The sequence below is a fragment of the Rhinopithecus bieti genome, unplaced genomic scaffold (assembly GCF_001698545.2).
Source record: "Rhinopithecus bieti isolate Rb0 unplaced genomic scaffold, ASM169854v2 scaffold_44040, whole genome shotgun sequence".
NCBI lineage: Eukaryota > Metazoa > Chordata > Mammalia > Primates > Cercopithecidae > Rhinopithecus > Rhinopithecus bieti.
Window position 1 is genome coordinate 281,311 of NW_016819009.1, and position 11,523 is coordinate 292,833.

Consider the following 11,523-nt stretch of genomic DNA (forward strand, 5'->3'; position numbering starts at 1 on the left):
TGTAGTTATACATGATTTTTTTCTCCCACATTACCCTTGCTATTGAGACTCTCATATTCAATCAATTGTATCAGCACCATGTAGTCCTTCCCCAGTCTGGAGTTGCAGATTTTAAATATATGCTCAATTATTACATAACTAATAAAATTCATGGTATTGTGTGTACCAATTTTTGCAAAAAGACATTTTGGAAGCAAGTCCATCGTTCGAAAGTCATTGAAAATACATTTTAATGTCTAATTATGACTGAAAAAATCACACTTGTGTTTATTTTGAGAAATGAATCTGTTACGGTCAGCAATTTAATATTATGGCATGTTGCAAGAAAGTTACTGCTTTCTGACAACATAAGAATTCATAGCTCTCATAAAGAAATGAGTCTCATAAAGAAATGAAACGTGGGTAATTTCCCATGCTAAGCATTTAACTTACAACATAGTCATAAAATTAACAATTATATCCCAATGAAGCCAATGGTAAGCTTTTTAAGTTCAAATGTTGTTGAAAAGGACTGTATTGGACAAATTGTCATATAGACACTAGAGAATTCTAGTATAGACCTGACAAAAAAGGACCTTTATTAAAATACACACTATAATTTATTACCTAATATTTTTTAAGGCAAATTGCCTTTGAAGTTTCCCAGTCAGAACATTCATATGATTCACTAGAAATGCTTAAGTACATGCAGAACTTGCCTTTATCCTTAAACTGGATCAATAATCTCCTCGTCATCAAGTGTGTTTGTTTGTCTAACAATGAATGGCATAGGGAGTCCAGTTGACAACTCCTGCCCATTCAAGTCTCTGCTTATGAAAGAACAGGCATTTTGTTCACTCTTCCTAGTCTCTTTACCTTTACACTCATCATCCAAGTCAATTTAGTATACTTGTTAATTTTCTTTTCATTTTTTTCTATTCTTGTTCTATTATCTGGATTCCAACGGAAAAGTTCCTGAAAAATATTGTTTCTTTTTTATTTTATTACACCCATTTATCTGTTTTTTAAGCACAAATATATATTAACAACAAACCTAGTGAAGAAGGCTTGGAGCTTTTACACGTGAACACACACTTTTGTTATATTTTAGTTCTGTTAAAAATTTACATAGTACTTCTCCCACCCCCACATACGGCTTATAAGTATAGCAGAAAAAATGCAATATTTCCTCAGAAGATGGTGGAGAATTTTCCAGTCTCATTCACTTTCAGGATATTTACAGTCTGAAAAAGGCATTTCACCCCATCTTGAGCCGTTAAGGACAGATAAAAGTTGGTATGCTACATTAGACTAAGTTTGGTAATGTAAGAACTATGACAAGTCTTTCCTTCTTGATATTTTAGTTTTTGCTTTACTTTTGGTGCTATGGTAATTGGCTACAAGATATTTATCTCTATCTTAACTTCAAAAGTGTGAGATTCTTTTAATTTCCTAGGTTTAAAACAATACTTTGGGATATGTAGTCAAAATATTGCAGTGATAATATTGGGATAATATTGGTAATCAATTTTAACACTTCAAATTAAATAATAATTACAACTATCAAACTGAAAAAGAACATTTGTTTTAGAAATATTTGTTAAGAAATGAAGAACCTTGTTATTACTATGCAACAACAGAATTTCTTATTTTTAGCATATGAACATGATTAGTCTTTCAGATCTAGCATTTCATTAATTGATCTGATCTTTAGTGAACAGCCATAGTAGTCTGATATGTTTTGGCTGTTTCTCCACCCAAATCTCATATTGAATTCCCATGTGTTGTGGGAGGGACCCAGTGGGAGGTAATTGAATCATGGGGGCAGGTCGTTCCCATGCTGTTCCCGTAATAGCAAATAAGTCTCATAAGATCCGATGGTTTTTAAAAGAGGAGTTTCCCTGCATAAGCTCTCTTCTGTTGTCTACCTCCATGTAAGATGTGCCTTTTACCTTCTGCCATGATTGTGAGGCCTTCCCAGCCATATGGAACTGTAAGTATAATAAATGTCTTTCTTTTGTAAATTGCCCAGTGTCAGGTATGTCTTTTTCAGCAGTGTGCAAACATATTAATACAGTAAATTGGTACCAGAAATGGTGCTTTGCTGAAAAGTTACCTGAAAAATGTGGAAGTGACTTTGGAACTGGGTAACAGGAAGAGGTTGGAACAGTTTGGAGGGCTCAGAAGACAGCAGGAAAATGTGGGAAAGTTTGGAACTTCCCAGAAACTTGTGGAATGACTTTGACAAAAATGCTGACAGTGAGGGCTGAGGTGGTCTCAGATGGAGATGAGGAACTTCTTGGGAACTGGAGCAAAGGTGACATTTGTTATGTTTTAGCAAAGAGACTGGTGGCATTTTGCATCTGCCCTAGAGATTTGCAAACTTGAACTTACAGAGATGATTTAAGGTATCTGGCAGAAGACATTTCTAAACAGCAAAGCATTCAACAGGTGACTTGGGTGCTGTAAAGGTATTCGGTTATAAAAGGGAAACAGAGCATGAAAGTTTGGAATATTTGCCGCCTGACAATGCAATAGAAAAGAAAATTCCATTTTCTGATAAGAAATTCAAGTCAGCTGCAGAAATTTGCATGAATAATGAGGAGCCAAATGTTAATCCCCAAGATAATGGGGAAAATGTCTACAGGACATGTCAGAGGTCTTCATGGTAGCCCCTCCCATCACACGCCCAGAGACTTAGTAGGAAAAGATGATTTCATGCGCTAGGCCCAGGGCCCCCGTGCTCTGTGCTGCCTAGGGACTAGTTATCCTATGTGCCAGTCATTCCAGTCATGGCTAAAAGGGGCCAAAGTCAGCTCAGGCTGTTGCGTCGGAGGGTGGAAGTCCCAAGCCTTGGCAGCTTTCATGTAGTGTTTAGCCTGCAGTTGCACAGAAGTCAAGTATTGAGGTTTGGAACCTCCACCTAGATTTCAGAGGATGAATGGAAACGCCCGAATGGCCAGGCAGAAGTTTGCTGTAGGGGTGGGCCCTCATAAAGAACCTCTGCTAAGGCAGTACAAAGGGGAAATGTAGGGTTGGAGCCCCTATACAGAGTCTCTACTGGGGCATTGCCTAGTGGAGCTGTAAGAAGAGGGCCACTATCCTCCACACCCTAGAATGGTAGATCCACCAACAGCTTGCACTGTGTTCCTGGAAAAGTCACACTTACTCAATGCCACCCCAGGAAAGCTGCAGGGAGGACAGCTTCACCCTGCAAAGCTACAAGGAAAGAGCTGTCCAAGGCCATAGGAATGTACCTCTTGCATCAGTGTGACCTGGATGTGAGACATTAAGTCCAAGGAGAATATTTTGAAGGTTTAAGATTTGACTGCCCTGCTGGATTTTGGACTTGCACTGGGCTGGTAACCCCTTCATTTTGGTCAATGTCTTCCATTTGGAGTGGTTATATTTACCTGATGCCTGTAACCCCATTGTATCTAGGAAGTAACTAACTTGCTTTTGATTTTACAGGCACATAGGCAGAAGGGACTTGCCTTGTCTCAGATGAGACTTTGGACAGTGGACTTTTGAGTCAATGCTGAAATTAGTTAAGACTTTGGGGGACTGTTGGGAAGGCATGATTGGTTTTGAAATGTGAAGACATGAGATTTTGGAGGGGCCAGGGGCAGAATAATATTGTTTGGCTGCGTCCCCACCCATATCTCATCTTGAATTCCCGTGTGTTCTGAGAGTGATCCAGTGGGAGGTAATTGAATCATAGGAGTGGGTCTTTCCCATCCTGTTCTTGTGGTAGCAAATAAGTTTCATGAGATCTGATGGTTTTAAAAAGGGGAGTTTCCCTGCACAAGTTCTTTTCTCTTGTCTGCCACCATGTGAGACATGGCTTTCAACTTCTGCCATGATGGTGACACCCTTCCCAACCACATGGAACTGTAAGTATAATAAATAAATTTTGTAAATTGCCTAGTCTCAGGTATTTCTTTATCAGCAGCATGAAAACAGACTAATACATAGCCTGTTTGATCAACATTATAACATCCACAAGCCAGTTTTTGGGTTGTAGTTAAGTCAACCACTTCTTTTTTGGAGATGGAGTCTTCCTCTGTCACTAGGCTCGAGTGCAGTGACACAATCTCAGCTCACTGCAACCTCTGCATCCTGAGTTCAAGCGATTCCCCTGACTCAGCCTCTCAAGTAGCTGGGATTATAGGCACCCACCACCACACCTGTATAATTTTTTGTATTTTAGTAGAGATGGGGTTTCACCATATTTGTCAAGATGGTCTCGATCTCCTGACCTCATGATCCGCCCGCGTCAGCCTCCAAAAGTGTTGAGAACACAAGTGTGAGCCACTGTGCCCGGCCAAATCAATCACTTCTTAACAAACAATAACGATTATAAATCAGCATTGATTATGTGTCACTACTGTATGGAATTAGTTATTTCTGATTTTCTAGACCATATTCTACCACTCCCAGGAGAAGAGTAGTTTATCTATTGTGGAAATAGTAGCTTATTTTCCCCCTTTCTCTTGCTTAGATATGATGATATCAATGCATGTCAATATAATACAAGTATTGTTTAGATATGATGACATCAATACATGTCAATACAATACAAGTTACTGCTTACCTTGACATTCAGTTATTTGGATTTTGAAAGAATCTTTCATGGGATGTGTAAATTCCAATCCCAACCATAATCCCTATAGAATGTTAATCCTTGCAAAATCTCATTCAGATATGAAAATTTCTGCTTGCAGTGCATGCATTTTATGTTCTGACCAGTATCAGTCCGTTCCTCAGGCCCTTGGAATAATATCTAATAAAAAATATATCTAACTTCTGGTAGAAAATTATTCCTAAATTTACCTAACTTAAAATCCCACAGAAACACGTTCCTGCATCAGCAAATAATGCAAGTATATTTCTCCTGACCTATGCAAGTCTGGCATAAAACTTTCAGCAATTTGAAGCATGCATAATTAAATTAGTGCTTGTTCTTGAGCACCTGATTGTACTGATGAAACTATGTTTATATGAATCACAAGTTTGAGATTCAGTACTAAAAGCAAGTAAAGAAAGCAAGAAATAAAACAACAACACATTACTTCATGCTAAAGATTTTTTTAAAGTATATTATTTTGAATGCTGACCTACACATAGGGCTATTTAAGAATGACTAGCTCAGGACATATTAACAACAAAGTATTGTATTCTGATACCTTTTAACTTCCTTCATTCCAGGAAATTCTGCTAGAACATAATAATGTGGGATTTTCCTGAAGACGAGATTAATCCCATTTGAAGTAATTCTGCAAAAAAATTCAAACAGGTGGAATTTGTTAGTGTTAACAGGATTTGGGTTGAGAAGCAAATTCTATCTTCTGAGGCAAAAGGCATTTAGAGTTTCATTTTTCTGGAATGGAGATCTCCAGTTCAGGCTGAGTGGTGAGGACTGAAATTGCCTTTGCCACAGAGTAACAGTCAGGAGAGATGTGTGCTGTCAGAGCTGCTAACAGCAGACCCAGATATTGAGGCTAATTTATTGTACATTTTAAAATAACTGAAAGAGTGCAATTAGAATGCTCCTAACGCAAGGTAATAATAAATTCTTGAGGTGAGGGATACTCCAATTACCATGATTGATCATCACACATTGTATACTTATATCAAAATATTACATGTACTCCATAAATATATGCATCTATTATGTATCCATAATAATTAAAAAATTAAAAAAGAACTACTTCTAGAAATGGCTTTCTGATTATTTTCTTGTGTTTTCTAAAAGTGACCTTTGCACATGAATTGGAGAGATGAAGAGAATACAGTAAATGAAGAAGCTTTGGGCCATTCCTAGTAAAACAAGCCTGTAATAAATGGCATAGATGTGTCAACAGTCTCACTGCAGATGGAAAGCATTAAAACAGTCAGTGTGACTAAAAATTAATCATTTCAAATGTGATGTATCCAACATTGTCCTTCTTTCATTCTTATTTTTCTTCTCGTCTATGATTATCAATTTCTTATCTAGTATACCTTTTAATTTGATTTACAAACATATATACACATATTTAGACACGATGACATATCAAAAATTTTAAAAATGTATATCTAGCAGGATTTATTACAGATGATTGTAAGTGAAATGCCAAATAAATGGAGCTTACACAGATGAGCTTATTCACCTCATAGATAAGAGATCTGAAGATAAATAGTCCAGAAAATGAGTCCCTTCTTGCTTTTGGCCATACATACCATATTTTCATTCTTATACTCTCCTTTTACTTTCTCAGGAAATTATGGTGGCTTTAACTTGAAAATGTATCCATCAGACTTGTGTTTCACCTCCAACATGTGAAGAGCTTAGAAGTCATCATACCTGTCTTTACAACAAGAAAAAGCTGAACAAACAGAAAATCAAGGCATTTTCATGTGTCCACCAGAGAACTAAGGTCAGAGCAAATTGTCATGACGAAATCTGGAGAGACAAGCAAGTCCAGAGAGACACAATAAAAATCTTCTCACCTGGAAAAGACAGTACTAAGGACATTAACTGGTAGGGTCTCTATACTGCTGGAAGCTGAGTGCAGAAGTGTAGAGTAAAAACTAGAGTGAGAATAAGAAAATCATATTTTTTTGAAGGATACACACATTTCTGGACTTTATTTTCAGAAATGTCACCAGGTTCTCACTGTGGAGATCATAGAAAGACCCTCTGTTGGCTCTAGCAGGATAGAAAATACAGGTATAATCTTAACGAAATGTAATATATGGCATGCACAGATTTTGCAGGGAAAAAGGCTCAGTCCCTTCTAGACTTCCTGTCACATCAAAAGTGAAATAAGCAAACACAAAACCTCATTGTAGCGTCAAGATTCCAAGCACGTATGTTGAGAACTTTTCAGCCAGGAAAAAGAGTCAGAGCCTGGGCTTGCAAGTAGAGCTATATTACTGAAGAAACACGTTTTAAAGTCTCAAGGACAAGATACAGACACTATTCAAATATTAAGATTTAATTAAAAAACACATAAAATAGTCCCGTTTTCTACACTTTACCACCACCCCAGTAGGATTCCAGTAAAATAACAGTGGAGGTGGCTGATTAGGATAGACTCATTGCTGAGATATTTGAGTAAAGACTAAAACACCATGAGGAACTTGGCAAGGCAGGTATCTTGAGTATAAGATTTCCAGGGAGAGGAGTCATCACTGAGGCAAGAATACCATTGACTGAACCAAGAAACATCAAGGAGACTACTATAGATTAAATAATCAGGAAGAAAAAGAGAAGAGGAAGTCGAAGTGGTAACATGTAGTCAAATCATGCATAACCTTGTAGGATATTGGGAGGGGTTAGTTTATGTGTAGTAGCAGAAAAAATTGTTAGGAAGCAGTTTTAATAATGGAGGGAAAGACAATAATGGATCTAACGAATATAGTACCAGTGTGGATACCATGCTGTGTCTATTAAACCACTCACTAGGTTTTCACTTCTTTCCCCATGTGAACTTTTCCCTATGACTTTCTTTTTTTTTTCTCAATAATGCAGTTCTGCCAGCCACAAAGGCATGAAAACCTAAAATCATTTTAATTGCTTCCTGTCATTTGCTATGAATGATTATATTCCACTAATTCTACCTCAGGAATGTCTCTTGAAAATGATTGTACATATTGGAAATCCATAAATTTATATTTTTTAATTGCTCTTACAGATATATTCTACCTACAGCACATCTTAAATACTTAACCTGGAACAATCATTATAAAGTTTTATGTGATTTACCTGTTCAAAAACCTTCATTGGCTCCTTATGCAGTTGAAATTAAAGCTTTTCACATGCTGTTGAAGTGCTTGGCTCTAATATCTACTATTTGCTCTTTATCTAAACAATACTTTAATCCAGCACAAATTCTCACTATTTATAATATGTAAAAGATGAGTTTTTGCCTTAACAACTTTCTTATTTTGTTATCTTGGGCATGAATAACTTCCTTATAATTTAAATTTGTTAGTCTAAATACTTACACTAAATTACTGTAGGATAGTCATTCTCCTTTGGGATGCCTAGAAAAATGTCTTTCACTCACTTAATGTTTTCTGATTTCATGAGTGAGTTATTTTACCGAAGTAATGTAGAAAAAATAATCATTATTTTAGAGAAAATAATAGTTTTAATGACTCCAATGCTTTAAACGATTTTTATCAGTAAAATTTTGTCTCGTTAGATGTTATAATCTAGATTATTAGCAAAGGAAAAAATAATACAAGAAATTAATACCAAAATTCAAATTCAAAATAAACATTTATATTGGAAAAAATAGAACCAAATACAAAATGCAAACTATATTCAACTTCTTTTCACTATATGTTATACAAATTCAAATGAGTAATTACAAACACTTGTAAAACGTAACTAATTATTAGTTCTGCCATTGATAACTAAACAATGAGGCTTTCTCAGCTATGAAGAACAGAGACAAGATGTAAAAATAATTTGAGAAGATACCACGTTTTCGCTTTCAAACACTGTGATGTTTTGTGAGGAGAAAAAAGACATCATAAATAGGTTAAAAGAATATTACATATTAAGGTTTTGTTTCTGAATTACCAACATATTTGGCCCACACCTGTTGGCCAGAGTGAAATTAGAAACTTCCACATAGCTTTGGCATAGTAGTAGAAAATTAGGAAGGGAACTCTATTTTTCAGGCTTATGTAAGGAAAATTGTGAGCCTATATAAGTCTGTAGAAAGCACTTCAAACATAGTTTAATAATTTCTAGTTTACAAACTAGCTTACAAACTTACAGTGCAGAGGGAAAACTGATTCTGCAGATCCAACAAGACCTCTAGACTTTGAAATTTCTAGGTTGTTAGCAAACTAGTTTGTTACATGAACTGAAGACTGTTGAGGTGTGTCTGATGTATGTATGTATTCATTGCAGAGACAATGAATCGTTATTAGATAGTACCTAAATAGGCGAATTAAATAATTTTTTAACACACCATGGTCTTATAATTCTATGTAGAGGCTCCCTGGGTCCCAGTCTTCCCAATAAAGTATGTGAAATTGTTATCAAGACACCAGGAGTTTGGTCTACCTCCTGCTGTTCACTGCGTAAAAAGTCAATCACTGAGACAACGAATGTTGCCAGGGAAAAAGTTTTAACTGGATGCTGCATTTGAGGACATGGGAGATCAGTGTTAAATTGTTCTCTCTGACCAACTGAAATGAGAGGTTTATGTAGCAGGGAAGAAATATACTTGCATGCAAGAAAACAGGAATTAGCAAGAGGTAAGGAAGAGGAGTTGGTTAAGAGGAAGCAGGTGATCGGTTAGGCAATTATAATGGATGAGGGGTCTAGAGTCTCATTGTACAGATGCAATGATCTGGTAAGTTTCAGTTCATTGATACTATCTGAGAAGGCTGATGGTTGGTTTCCTGAGAAAGGAACTCAAATAAGAAAACTGTAACTTTCTTAAGTTTTAAAACTGGGAATGGCCAGGTGTGGTGGCTCACAACTGTAATTCCAGCACTTTGGGAGACCAAAGTGGGCAGATCACGAGGTCAGGAGATGGAGATCATCCTGGTTAATATGGTGAAACCCTGTCTCTACAAAAAGTACAAAAAATTAGCCAGGCATGGTGGCAGGTGACTATAGTCCCAGCTACTTGGGAGGCTGAGGCAGGAAAATGATGTGAACCTGGGAGGCAAAGCTTGCAGTGAGCAGAGATCTTGCCACTGCACTCCAACCTGGGTGACAGAAGAGCAAGACTCCATCTAAAAAAAAAAAAAAACAAAAAAAAAAAAAAAAAACACTACAAAAAAAAAAAAAAAAAAAAAAAAAAAAAAAAAAAAAAAAAAAAAAAGAAAGAAAGACTGGGAGTGTTGATTTCTATGCTTATTAAAAAAAAAAAAAAAAAAAAAAAAAAAAAAAAAAAAAAAAAATAAATATCAGTTCAGTTCTGTGGGACAATTGGGTTGGTTTCAAAGATACTTGTATTGCATGTGGTTTATAAAAGTCAGGTTGGAAAATAATACCTCTGTGGTTGAAAATATTGAGTCCAGAAACCCATGGCCAAAACTCCACTGTTAGGAATCAGCCACTCAAAGATCCCAAGAACATCAGACACACTTCAACAGTCTTCAGTTCATGTAACAAACTAGTTTGCTAACAACCCAGAAATTTCAAAGTCTAGAGGTCTTGTTGGATCTGCAGAATCAGTTTTCCCTCTGCACTGTAACTTTGTAAGCTAGTTTGTAAACTAGAAAGGGAAGGAAGTGGTAGTAGATATCTGAAAGACAGTATTTGTCTCTATAGTATTTTTCTTAGGCTATAGTATATATCTCTATGGTGTTTCTCTGCAAAAGCTTGAAATACACAAGTAAACTACTCAAATTAAGTTATTCTAACATAACTAGAATATATTTCATTAACTTGGCACTTGTACTTACTTCATTAAAAAGCAGATATTAGTTAGAGGGAAAAAAAGTACAAGTATAGCTCCACCAACTACAAACATAACTATGGTAGTCCTTTTCCTAAAGATAAGGCTAAGAAACCTGTTTTGCCAGCTGTATTAGTATAAGACTAAGATATGTTTCACCATCTGTATTAGTTCTTTTTCACACTGCCAATAGACACATATCTCTTTGGGCAATTTATAAAAGAAAGAGGTTTAATGGACTTACAGTTCCACATGGTTAGGGAGGCCTCACGATCATGGCAGAAGGTGAAAGACACATCTCATGAGTCAGTAGACAAGAGAAGAGAGTGTGTGCAGGGAAACTTCCCTTTTTAAAACCATCAGCTCTTGTGAGACTTATTCACTATGATGAGAACAGCACCGGAAAGACATGCCACCCTGATTCAATTCCCTCCAACAGCATCCATCCAACAACATGTGGGCATTCAATATGATATTTGTATGAGGACACAGCCAAACCGTGTAATTCCACACTTGGCCCTTCCCAAATCTCATGTGCTCACATTTTCAAACCAATCATGCCTTCCCAACAACCCCAACAGTCTTAACTCATTTCAGCATTAACTCAAAAGTCCACAATCCAAAGTCTCATCTGAGATAAGGCAAGTCCTTTATGCCTATGAGCCTTTATACATTTTCTTATCTTCCTCTGAGGCCTCCAAACTATTACAATCTCTTCTTGTTACCCAGTTCAAAAGCAAGTTAGTTACTTCCTAGATACAACGGGGATACAGGTATTGGGTAAATACAGCCATTCCAAATGGGAGAAACTGGCCAAAACAAAGGGGCTATGGGCCCCATGCAATTCTGAAACCCAGTGGGGTAGTCAAATCTTAAAGCTCCAAAAAGCTCTCTGTTGACTCCATGTCTCACATCCATGTCACACTGATGCAAGAGGTGGGTTCCTATGGTCTTGGGCAGCTCTGCCCAAGTGACTTTGCAAGGTACTTCTTCCCTCCCAGCTGCTTTTATGGACTCACATGAAATTGAGTGTCTGAAGCTTTTCCAGGATCATGATCCAAGCGGTCAGCGGATATATTCTTCTTGGGTCTGGAGAACGATGGTCTTCTTCTCACAGTTCCACTGGGTG